At 46.3% G+C, this 13,471-nt stretch overlaps 1 long non-coding RNA gene across 1 annotated transcript; it reads left to right on the top strand.

Moving 5' to 3' along the window:
* The first annotated feature begins 249 nt into the window (after positions 1-249).
* LOC120986992 lies at positions 250-814 on the top strand. The gene is made up of 3 exons (XR_005775867.1): positions 250-290; positions 369-585; positions 676-814. It is a non-coding gene; the product is annotated as an uncharacterized LOC120986992 (long non-coding RNA).
* The last annotated feature ends 12,657 nt before the right edge of the window (positions 815-13,471 follow it).

The raw sequence follows: 13,471 nt of genomic DNA, 5'->3' as shown, positions 1-13,471 counted from the left end.
TATGTGCTCTTATTATAGATTTCATCATCATCATCTGCGGAGGGCTCTCCAGCAATGGCCAGCTCACCTGCCGAATCGCCAGCGTCCAGGGGAGGTGGACCAAGCCCGGACCGGGGCTGTCAAGAAGTAAGTATATATATATATAGATATCGTAATTTTATATATTTTTTTAAGTACAGTCTTCTAAAAAAAAAAATATTTGTTTTTAGCAATCTGCACCTAGAGCCGCCAGCGAGGATCCCCCAGTCGCCTCCAGAGTCCGCGGGAATGAGCGTGGCGGTCGTAGACGTGTAAGTATTGAATTAAGTAGTTTTAATTAGCATTTTGTATTAGGATTTACATTAAATTTTGTATTTCCTTTTTTTAAGGGTTCCGTAGGCTCCACCAGGGAAGATGAGGAGTTCGGGGTTCCGAGCATAGATAACCTGCTCCTCATCCGACTGGTGGAGGCGCGTCCAGCATTATGGGACCACTCCGACCGCCACCACGCCGATCATCATCGTACCCAGCGGCTCTGGAGGGACATCTCTGCTTCAGTTTTTGAGACCTGGGGGGATCTAGATGCGGCGGCTCAGGAGAAATATGGTAAGTAAAACAATATGTATTTTAATACTTTAAAATATTGTTCTTTTCCTTCATCATGCTGATTTTAGTTTTTATTGTTTTTTTCGATAGTCAAACTGGTTACAACGCGTTGGCGATCTATCCGGGACCGCTTCAGGAGGGATTACAACAAGGAGGTTCAGGCCCCGAGTGGCTCCGGAGGAACCTCAGGGGCCACCTACATCCATACGGCGGCCCTGGGGTTCCTACGAAGGGCGATGGCACCGAAAAGGTAAATATTTATAACAACTGTTCAAAAAATAAATTGTAAAGGGGCTGTCTGAGACAGCGGAGCGTTTGGCTCCCCTGTTTTGGCCAGCCCCCCCCCACAGTCAGATGGACAACTGTTCTCTCCGTCTGACTGTAAGGGGCTGTCTGAGACAGGGTAGCGTTTGGCTCCCCTGTTTTGGCCAGCCCCCCACAGTCAGATGGACAACTGTTCTCTCCGTCTGAATTTAAGGGGCTGTCTGAGACAGCGAGGCGTTTGGCTTCCCTGTTTTGGCCAGCCCCCCACAGTCAGATGGACAACTGTTCTCTCCGTCTGAATTTAAGGGGCTGTCTGAGACAGCGAGGCGTTTGGCTTCCCTGTTTTGGCCAGCCCCCCACAGTCAGATGGACAACTGTTCTCTCCGTCTGAATTTAAGGGGCTGTCTGAGACAGCAGAGCGTTTAGCTTCCCTGTTTTGACCAGCCCCCTATGGTATACGGTAGACATAGCATAGAACAGTGTTTCCCAACCAGTGTGCCTCCAGCTGTTGCAAAACTACAACTCCCAGCATGCCCGCACAGCCAAAGGCTGTCCGGGCATGCTGGGAGTTGTAGTTTTGCAACAGCTGGAGGCACACTGGTTGGGAAACACTGGCATAGAACATGGATGTTTTATTTAGAGAACAATTCCTAACTTTCATTTTTTTTTTTCTACAGAAGTGCCAGCAGCACTCGGGAGCCTGACCAACCTCCTGAGGCGGAACCGGAACGGATCGCCAGCGCCAGCCCTCCTGTCCCTCATGCATCGGCTCAGGATAATCCGAGTCCCCTACCGGGTCCCTCCGCTCAACAGAGGCTCTTAGGTTTTCGTCAAAATTTGAGAGCCCTGGTGAGCAGGCAGAGATCCGGTAGGCCAAATCGAGCTGATTATGCAAACCTTGTAGAGGTCGTTTCCGACGCTCTAGAAGGTTTTGCCCAACATCAGATGGAGTTTGGTGCTGACTTGATTCGCCGCTGGGAGGGGGCGGAGTCGGCGTTTCAACGCAGCCCAAACTACCATTATGGGCTAAGCATGATCAGTTTGATGGACTCAATGACGCCCGAGCAGTTGCATGAGTACAAGATCATGCTAGAGAACGGGTCATGGGAAATCATGCACCGCCCCCAACCCCCACCCCCACCCCCATCCCACACCTACCCCCATCCCACACGAGTGGCCAGTACCGCCAACCTTTCCCTTCCCACCCCCCCGAGCATGTGTTTCCTTCTGCTTCTTTTTCTTCTTCTGCCCCGTATTTTCCTCCTACTTCTTTTCAAACTCCCTCCACCTCTACACATGCTCGGGCCTCCTCCTCCTCAGACCCTTCCTTTCTCCACACCCCGCAATTACGCCCTGCATCCTTTCCTGTGGCCCGTAGTTTTACCTCAGTGGATCGCCAGGACAGGGGGGCTACCATTGCCAGCCCCAGACCATCAACCCCACGACAGTCCACCTCCCCTCACCGTTATGAACAATTGTAAATATAATTTTTGTTTATATTTATTTTATTTATTTTCTGTAAAAAAAATAAAAAAATGTTTATACTTTACTGCACTGTGTCTGTGTTTTATTGTCCTGTACAGGGAACCTTGGCACTATAGCTGTGTTGAAATTAAAACTACCCTAGTCTCACTACTGTGCGTTTATTATAACACCCTTGGTAGTTTTTTTTTAAGTACAGTCTTCTAAAAAAAAAAAAATTTGTTTTTAGCAATCTGCACCTTGAGCCGCCAGCGAGGATCCCCCAGTCGCCTCCAGAGTCCGCGGGAATGAGCGTGGCGGTCGTGGACGTGTAAGTATTGAATTAAGTAGTTTTAATTAGCATTTTGTATTAGGATTTACATTAAATTTTGTATTTCCTTTTTTTCAGGGTTCCGTAGGCTCCACCAGGGAAGATGAGGAGTTCGGGGTTCCGAGCATAGATAACCTGCTCCTCATCCGACTGGTGGAGGCGCGTCCAGCATTATGGGACCACTCCGACCGCCACCACGCCGATCATCGTCGTACCCAGCGGCTCTGGAGGGACATCTCTGCTTCAGTTTTTGAGACCTGGGGGGATCTAGATGCGGCGGCTCAGGAGAAATATGGTAAGTAAAACAATATGTATTTTAATACTTTAAAATATTGTTCTTTTCCTTCATCATGCTGATTTTAGTTTTTATTGTTTTTTTCGATAGTCAAACTGGTTACAACGCGTTGGCGATCTATCCGGGACCGCTTCAGGAGGGATTACAACAAGGAGGTTCAGGCCCCGAGTGGCTCCGGAGGAACCTCAGGGGCCACCTACATCCATACGGCGGCCCTGGGGTTCCTACGAAGGGCGATGGCACCGAAAAGGTAAATATTTATAACAACTGTTCAAAAAATAAATTGTAAAGGGGCTGTCTGAGACAGCGGAGCGTTTGGCTCCCCTGTTTTGGCCAGCCCCCCCCCACAGTCAGATGGACAACTGTTCTCTCCGTCTGACTGTAAGGGGCTGTCTGAGACAGGGTAGCGTTTGGCTCCCCTGTTTTGGCCAGCCCCCCACAGTCAGATGGACAACTGTTCTCTCCGTCTGAATTTAAGGGGCTGTCTGAGACAGCGAGGCGTTTGGCTTCCCTGTTTTGGCCAGCCCCCCACAGTCAGATGGACAACTGTTCTCTCCGTCTGAATTTAAGGGGCTGTCTGAGACAGCGAGGCGTTTGGCTTCCCTGTTTTGGCCAGCCCCCCACAGTCAGATGGACAACTGTTCTCTCCGTCTGAATTTAAGGGGCTGTCTGAGACAGCAGAGCGTTTAGCTTCCCTGTTTTGACCAGCCCCCTATGGTATACGGTAGACATAGCATAGAACAGTGTTTCCCAACCAGTGTGCCTCCAGCTGTTGCAAAACTACAACTCCCAGCATGCCCGCACAGCCAAAGGCTGTCCGGGCATGCTGGGAGTTGTAGTTTTGCAACAGCTGGAGGCACACTGGTTGGGAAACACTGGCATAGAACATGGATGTTTTATTTAGAGAACAATTCCTAACTTTCATTTTTTTTTTTCTACAGAAGTGCCAGCAGCACTCGGGAGCCTGACCAACCTCCTGAGGCGGAACCGGAACGGATCGCCAGCGCTAGCCCTCCTGTCCCTCATGCATCGGCTCAGGATAATCCGAGTCCCTTACCGGGTCCCTCCGCTCAACAGAGGCTCTTAGGTTTTCGTCAAAATTTGAGAGCCCTGGTGAGCAGGCAGAGATCCGGTAGGCCAAATCGAGCTGATTATGCAAACCTTGTAGAGGTCGTTTCCGACGCTCTAGAAGGTTTTGCCCAACATCAGATGGAGTTTGGTGCTGACTTGATTCGCCGCTGGGAGGGGGCGGAGTCGGCGTTTCAACGCAGCCCAAACTACCATTATGGGCTAAGCATGATCAGTTTGATGGACTCAATGACGCCCGAGCAGTTGCATGAGTACAAGATCATGCTAGAGAACGGGTCATGGGAAATCATGCACCGCCCCCAACCCCCACCCCCACCCCCATCCCACACCTACCCCCATCCCACACGAGTGGCCAGTACCGCCAACCTTTCCCTTCCCACCCCCCCGAGCATGTGTTTCCTTCTGCTTCTTTTTCTTCTCCTGCCCCGTATTTTCCTCCTACTTCTTTTCAAACTCCCTCCACCTCTACACATGCTCGGGCCTCCTCCTCCTCAGACCCTTCCTTTCTCCACACCCCGCAATTACGCCCTGCATCCTTTCCTGTGGCCCGTAGTTTTACCTCAGTGGATCGCCAGGACAGGGGGGCTACAGCCCCAGACCATCAACCCCACGACAGTCCACCTCCCCTCACCGTTATGAACAATTGTAAATATAATTTTTGTTTATATTTATTTTATTTATTTTCTGTAAAAAAAATAAAAAAAATGTTTATACTTTACTGCACTGTGTCTGTGTTTTATTGTCCTGTACAGGGAACCTTGGCACTATAGCTGTGTTGAAATTAAAACTACCCTAGTCTCACTACTGTGCATTTATTATAACACCCTTGGTAGTTTTTATATCAAAACAGCATTAGTGCCAATGTCGTAAGATCCATTAAAACCTGACCATCAATATTGAGCTATCTTTTGGCTCTTTATTGATCGTAGACCCTATGATTGGCACATGAACAAGCAAATGCTTGTTCATTGTTCAATCTTGTGCCCTTTCATATGAGCCCTTGTGGGAGTCACGGTCCATGAGCATCAGGAATTCATTAATAAATTGTGATTTTAACGTTTAATGATTTCCCGATGACGCTAATATAACCAGTGTGATTACCACAAGGGACACGCAAGGGACATACAGTTTTAAAAGGGGTATTCACATAGACAATGGGGGGATTTCACTTGAATATGTCCCCATTGTCTGATAGGTGTGGGTAAACATTGGTAGGACCCGCACCTTTATCGAGAACGGAGCGGGGAGCACTGTTGCTGTAGGACACATTTCCCATGGTATGTCCACCACCAAGCGCTAATCCCCGCCTCTCACATAGAAGTGAATGGAGGGCGGCAGCACAGTGCGACCTCATCTACTTTCTTGGCTTCGTTCTCAATATATGTGAGGGTACCAGCCGTGGGACCCGCACCTATAAGACAATGTAGGTATATCTTAAAGTGGTATGCCCCCATTGTATGAGATGAGAAAACCCCTTTAAGGCCTCTTGCACACGACTGTATGCCCCAAGAGACATACGGTCCGTGAGCGGGCCATATGTCCCGTAGTGGCATTGATCGTGCGCACGAGAGCACACAGCATCATAGTGTACAATCATCCTGTGCAAGTTGAGCTGCCCGCGGGGATATAGTCTTGCACTAATAGATCATATGAGTGCGGGACAATAGCCCAGTTTGCGGCACAACATGGTCAGCATCATGATGCTCTGTACTCCTGTACGCACGATCAATGACGATCAGGGACATATGGCCCTCTAACGAACACTATACATCTTTAAGTGCATGTAGTCATGTACAAGAGTCCAAAAGGTGTGGTCCATTATCAAAGCCGGACCAGCTTTGGAACTTCAACAAGATAGCCCTGGAGAAATGTAGGAGCATTAAAACCCTATAGATCTGAATACATGAAGATGGAACCTAAAGATACTTTTCCTTCCAAAACGGATCCGCTAAACGGATGACAAAACGGAAACCAACGTGACAAACGGATCCGTAAAACAGACGGATCCGTACAAACGGATCCGTCTGAATGGCTTCCGTTTGGTTCCGTTTAGTCAGTTTATTGACGGATCCGTTTGAAATGCCCTTCAAACGGATCCGTCAAACGCTAGTGTGAAAGTAGCCTTAGTCGGAAGTTGGAAAAGATGCGTGCGATTATGTCAAAGGATGCACCAAAGTTGGTTGAGTGGCTAACTCAGCTTTCCGCTTCTGCACCCTCCTCATCCTCTGTATCAGCACCCTCCTCACTCTCTCCTGTGTGCACCAGCAAAGACACTACCATCACCACCACCACTATAGCCCCTCCACTCGAGTCAGAGAAATTATTTTCCCATCGATTCCAAGACCTTACAAATGCGCAGCCATTCTTGGCATCAGATGGGGAAGAGGAGGTAGCAACGGCTGCCACCCAGCTTTATGACGACCCAAATCAGCCCAAGTAGAGTGGTCCCTGCTGTTGCTGCCTGCTCCGAGATTTATAATATCAGTGTTGGTGAAGGTGATGATGATGATGATGATGACGACGTGTCGATGTACGTCACATGGATGCCCACAAGAGAGGAAGAGGAAAGGAGTTCAGAGGGAGAGATGAAGCAGCAGATAGGGAGGAGAAGGAGGAGAAGCACGCAGAACTTGCACTGCACAGGAGGCAAAAAGCAGACTGCAAAAGTATCTGGAGTGAGCCCGCCACCATGCACAGTCACATCTGGCGCTCCCAGGACACAGACACATGGCTCCGCAGTGTGGGCTTTTTTAATGTGTCAGCTGCTGACAATAGTGTTGCCATCTGCAGCCTGTGCTGTCAACGCATAACTCACCTAGGGATGACCGCCTTAAGAAGGCACCTGGCCTCCCATCACCGAGCCCAGTGGGAGCAACGCCATCAGAACTGAAAAAGTCACATTCCCGGCGCTCCACGTCCTGCCTCTTCTTCTTCTTCTCCTCTCTCCTCCCATTTGTCCTCCCCTTCCACCGTGCCGTTGTCGCGTCCATCTGGCACATGGCAGGCTTCCATGGCCCAAATGATTGAATGTAAAAAGTTGATGACACCAGCCAACCTTCTTGCCCAATGGCTGACCACCAGCTTGACGAAATTGCTAGCCCGCCAACTACTGCCATATAAACTGGTGGACTCGGAGGCCTTTAGAAAATTTGTGGCCATTGGCACACCGCAATGAAGGTCCCCGGAAGGAAATATTTCTCCCAGATGGGCATCCCAGAGCTATAAGGCCATGTTCAGAGGCAAGTGAATGTATCTCTGGCACACAGTGTCGGTGCCAAGATACATCTGACCACAGACACGTGGTCTAGCAAACACGGGCAGGGAAGGTACATAACTTTTACTGCCCACTGGTCGAACCCTCTGATGGCTGTCAAGCATGCAACCTGTGGCACCTGTGTGGATTTGGTGTTATCACCACGGATTGCATGCAGGCCTGCCTCTTCTTCTCCTCCTACTCCATCCTCCGTCTCCTCCTCGGCTGACTCCTCCTTTTCCACTGCTACCGCCTCTTCCGCTGCTTCCCCCCTTAGCTTTCCACAACCTATTCAAAGTGCCAGGTGAGACATTGCCATGCTGTGCTGCGCTGTTGGGCCTGGAAGCCAAGAGCCATACCGGTCCTGCACTGCTTTAATTTCTTCCGTCACAGGCGGATCAGTGGCTAACCTCGCTCAATTTGACAGTTGGTAAAGTGGTGTGCAATCTGCTGAGTGCGCTGAAACAGGGCAAAATGATACAAGTGCCGTGCATGGCACACATGCTGAACTTAGTTATGAAGCGATTTGTTGCCAAATACCCCGGGGCTCCAGGAATTCTTGCGGCAGGCCAGGAAAATCTCTGGCCATTTTAGAAGATCTTACACGGACATGGCTCGCCTTGCTGACGTTCAGCGACGACACCATTTGCCCATCAGACGTCTGATTTGTGACTGCCAGACGTGCTGGAACTCCACCTAGGAATATGCTTGATAGGCTGCTCCAGCAGAAATGTGCCGTTAACGACTTCCTGTATAAACTTTGCGGCAAGACAGGTTCTGAGGTGCTTGTTTTTTTTTTCACCGCAACAGTGGCTGCTCATGCATGACATATGCAGACTTCTTCAGCCATTTAATGAGATCACCAAACTGGTCAGTCGCAGCCAGGGCGCCATCAGTGACATCTTACCTTATGCCTTCTTTCTGGGGCATGCATTACATTGTGTCATTGATCAAGCCGTCGAGGAGCAGGAGGAGGAATATGAGGAAGTCGCAATGCTGAATGAATTCCCGGGGGGGGGGGGGGGCTACTCCATCTGAGACAAGTCAGCAGGAGTCTGAAGAGCAGTCATAGGAGGATGGTGCCTGGAGGGAGGAGGAGCAAGAAAAGCAGACTTTAAACTTTTCTGGGATCCCTGGTGTTGTCCGTGGATGGGGGGAGGAGACCGAGGGACGACATTCTCCTGGGCGATGAGCAGATGCCAGGCCACTCCACCGCTTCCAATTTAGTGCAAATGGGGGCCTTCATGCTCCAGTGTTTTAAGAGGGACCCCTGTATAAAAAACATAAAGGGCAAGTACCAGTACTGGGTGGCAACGTACTTAGATCCTTAATACAAACACAAAATGGCAGACATGTTACCAGAATCACAGAGGGCTTTCAGAATGCCGCATTTCCAGGCTTTGCTTCGAGATATGCTGCATTCAGCTGTTGCGGGCGCTGGTAGAGGAATTTCCACCCACAGAGAAACAGTTGCGAGTACCAATCCTACAGTGCATGCAAGAAGAGGGCGGTTTGAAGATTTTTTTTGGTCACTTTGGATATGAGATCATTCTTGCAGCTAACCCATCGACAGCCGCCCTTCGGATCCAGCCTCAGGGAACTTCTAGACCGACCGGTGTCCGACTACATTGGGTTAACGGCCGATGTGGACGCTCTGAGAAGTGAGGAACCCCTTGACTACTGGGTGTGCAGGCTTGACCTGTGGCAAGAGCTGGCACAATTTGTCATGGAACTCTTGGCTTGCCCTTCATCGAGTGTCCTGTCCGAAAGGACATTCAGCATAGCAGGGGGGATTATGACTGATAAGCTTGCATAGCTCACGACAGTGTGGACTACCTCACATTTCTAAAAATTAATGATACATGGATCTCGGAGGAATTCAACACCTGTGACGACTAAGTGTTATCGAATTTCAACTGCCCGGTGAATGAAAAATTTTTGGGGCCTGTAGTCCAATGGCCTGCAGTAAAATTAATATCCATTGACTGTCATATACCTCTAGCCACATAATCACTTGATCTTTTTTGTATGGTGAATGCATAATTTGTGGGGACTGGTCTACTGGCCTGCAGTAAAATTGGTATCCAATGACCGTCTAATATACCTCCAGCCACATAATCACTTGATGTTTTCTGTCTGGTGAATTAATAATTTTTGGGGCCTGTAGGCCACTGGCCTGCAGTAAAATTGATATCCATTGACCGTCTAATATACCTCTGGCCATATACGGTAATCACTTGATCTTTTATGTACGTTGAATGCATAATTTTTGGGGCCTGTAATCTAACTGGCCAACAGTAAAATTGTTATACGGTGACTGCCTAATGTACCTCCAGCCGCATTATCAATTGTTCTTGTCTGTACGGTGAATGAATCATTTTTGGGGGCTGTAGTCCACTGGCCCGCAGTAAAATTGATATCCATTGACCGTCTCATATACCTCCAGCCAAATAATCACTTGATCTTTTATGTACGGTGAATGCATAGTTTTTGGGGCCTATAATCTAACTGGCCAACAGTCAAATTGTTATACGATGACTGCCTAATGTACCTCTAACCACATTATCAATTGTTCTTTTCTGTCCAGTGAATGAATCATTTTTGGGGCTGTAGTCCACTGGCCCGCAGTAAAATTGATATCCATTGACCATCTAATATTCCTCCAACCACATAATCACTTGATCTTTTCTGTATGGCGATTGCCTAATTGTTGGGGCCTCGGTGGAATTCAACACCTGTGACGACCACGTGTTGAATTTCTTTAGCCATGTTTTTAATAAAATTTTATATTTTTAGTTTATTTAAACATATGTATTTGACATTTATTTGTACTGGCCTGCAGTAAAACTGATATCCAATGACCGCCTAATATACCTTCAGCCACATAATAACTTGATGTTTTCTGTCCGGTGAATGCCTAATGTTTGGGGCCTGTACTCCCATGGCCTTAAATAAAATGTTTCTAGGCTCCAGCAGGCCACATTTTTGACAGTTTCCCTTTAAGATGCATACAAAATTACCCCTGATTAAAATACATATTTTTGTGGGAATTTTTGCCATTGATGCCCCTCTGGTATGTCACTGTCCATGTTGTGGGACGATTTGTGCACTTGTTAGTATTTGGTGGCTGAAATAATGACATGAAGGTTTTTCAGGTTCGCCTGCCATTAAAGTGAATAGGGCCCACCGTGAACTTGTAGTTTGTTCGCGCGATTGCATTCGCGAATCGTTCCGGCCGATGTTCGTCACTAGACATTACCTATAGAATTGACCTTTCCCAAGTTTCACCAATTTATCTTGGGACTCACATACCCCCAGGGCTTACAGTAGGGTTGAACTGCATAACAACTGGATTCTCGCAAGACATACTGTATATATCAAGCACACATCAATGCTGGCAGGAAGCAATGTACTGAAATAAACTCAATAAACTGCAATGGAGTAATTGTGAGTGGTTACCAAAAACTGGCAACATCGAATATTCGTTATATTCTATGATTTTTTTCACTCGAAAAATCAACAAGGTAATGATCGCGTAATATGCAAATTTTCGTAATGCAAATTTTTTTATCGCAAATTTTTAAATTGCCGAGCAAAAACATGATTCCTCCCTGCTTCTTCCTTGTGGACCAATAAGTCATAGCACTATATCGAATATATTCGTTTTTTCAAATATTCGTAATATTCTAAAACAAGCAGCCACTAGTACTTTCTGGTTTCATTCGCCTCAATAAAAGCAGTTTTCTGCTCTATAAAGTCTATATAGTGATTTTCCATCAGTTTCATTAAAAATAAATATCATCAGATAAAACGTTCCAATATGTCATAGTGTTATGAAAATCATTCTGTTACCTGCCTCCGGTCATTCCTTGACAAATTGATGGCCAGTTAAGGGTACTATATTTAATTTATTGTGCTTTTTATTAATTCAAAGAATATCGTTTCTATTTCCCACTCCATGTTCACTTAATCAACCATATGCAATGACTACTTAATGTTATTAAAATTACACAGAAAATTTTAACAGCTCGTAGTAATAGCTTGGAGATTTCGCTATCAATCCCTATTTATAGTATAGTTCTTAAGCTATCTTGAAATTCCATCTGTTTTCAGTTTCAAGTGAGATTTGGTTCTACTGTACCTGCACTAACTCTGCCTTTAGCTGTTTCGTCATTCATTTTTGTGATATCACTGCTACACATTTTTAAAAGTCAAACATTTCAATGAAATGATTTGCATAGGCAACTATTCGGGAGTGACATTTCCTATTTTCTTCCATACTTTTTAGCATATGTCCACCTCAGAACATTATATTGCAATTTACAAAAGTAGAGCTAAATGCAAGCCAAACAAGTGAGTAATATGAGAACTAAAACAAGAGACAAAAACAGGTGCTGATTTATCATACCTTCACTCCAGAATTCTGGCATCAAAAAGTCGCAAAATAGGGCTTTTGCGACTTTTCAAACTCACTTTTGCAAACTTTTGCGACTTTTTGCATGTGTACACCACTCACTCCAGTTTTGGGTGAAAAGTTGGTGTGGTTAGCTATGTTAATGAGTTTCACTCCAGATTTATCACTGAGACTTTTTTTTAAAGTCGCAAAATAGTCGCAATCTCACTCCAGGAGGAGGGTGAAGTAGGAAAACTGGAGGAGCTTCTCTAGACAAGAGCGTCAGGTTTAAGGACAAGCCAAACTTCTCAAGCAACATGCGACATTTGATAAATGTGACATAAAGTGCTCCAACACAGACTCAAGCAAAACTGACTTCAAATATTCTCCTAATGATAAATTAGAGTCAGCACCAGGAGATGATGTCAGTGGTAAAAACAGCAGTTAAAGTAAGAGTTCCAGAAATTCAAGAGGTAGTGCAGAACATGCTAGTGAGGCTAAGAAGACTAAATACAGGCAACTGTGGCCAGTAATTGCCTGTTTAAAGGGTTTCTGTCACCTGAAAAATGGGTATTAAGCTGGCTGACAGCGATGTGCTAATGTCAGCTGAACATAACTATATTAGTGCCATCTCACTGCCTGCCGCCGTTATTGAGAAAAACTAACTTTTATAATATGCTAATTAGCCTCGAGGAGCAGGAAGGGGGGATTGCCCCTGCTCCTAGAGGCTCTGTTCTCCCACATCTGGCCACACCCTGCTACACTAGATTGACAGGGGCAGGCATCGTTGGTCTCCTACCTCCAGCCCTGTCTGCAGTGTAAATCTCACACCGTTTAGTATTCGGCGCAGGCGCAGTGAGTGAAGGGTGCTCGCCAGGTGCCAGCTTCCTCACTGCGCCTGCGCCAAATACTTAACACTGCGCCTGCTCCTAGAGGCTAATTAGCATATTATAAAAGTTCATTTTTCTCAATAACGGCGGCAGGCAGTGAGATGGCACTAATATAGTTATGTTCAGCTGACATTAGCACGTCGCTAATGTTTTCCAGCTTAATACGCATTTTTCAGGTGACAGAAAACCTTTAAATGCCCCATTGAAGCATGGTGCAGGACGGTGTATAATTCATAGTCTGAATAACTGAAGGAGGCCTAGTAACTCAAGCATACAGCGCTGTGCGGTCAGATACCCATAGCATCTTGTAGAAATTGAGTCACCTACAGACAAAGCATTTTAAGTAAACATTAGCAAGAAACTTTTAATTGACTATTTCAATGGGTTTCAATGCCTTTTTTGACATGACACCATGCTGTGACATGATATCACACTCAAGTTTAGAATTGCTGTATTTGTAAGTCCAACCAAACTCCCTGGATTACAGGACACTACCAAATGAGGTAGTTAAAATTAGCCAGGTATATTTGGGGCATATATCATCTCCACCTGGGCAGTAGGGGAGAACTTAAGCAGTGGACAAATTTACCTTGTGAGGGGATATTGAGGGGATGTCTAAGTGGGAAGGCTAAGGATCTCTGTTCATCTTTATCCAGCATCCCTACATCTGCTTCCAACTCTCCTAAGTTTTACTGTGAAAGCTGGCATTACTATATTTGGGGGCAATAGAGCAGACATAAATGATCAGGTAAATTTCTGGTTATCTTTATTGGAACTATTGTTATTGCATGACTGATCAGTTTGCCGAATTAGGGATTTCACTATAATTTTTTCAATTATAAAGGTCATTGAGATATTTAATGAAATTCTCTGGAAAGCTGAAGTGTCAAAGGAAAAATATTCGCAAGAA

Source organism: Bufo bufo, chromosome 1, assembly GCF_905171765.1.
Source record: "Bufo bufo chromosome 1, aBufBuf1.1, whole genome shotgun sequence".
NCBI classification, from domain to species: domain Eukaryota; kingdom Metazoa; phylum Chordata; class Amphibia; order Anura; family Bufonidae; genus Bufo; species Bufo bufo.
The sequence above is the reverse complement of the archived record's forward strand: the minus strand, read 5'-3'. Positions and strand labels throughout refer to the sequence as shown.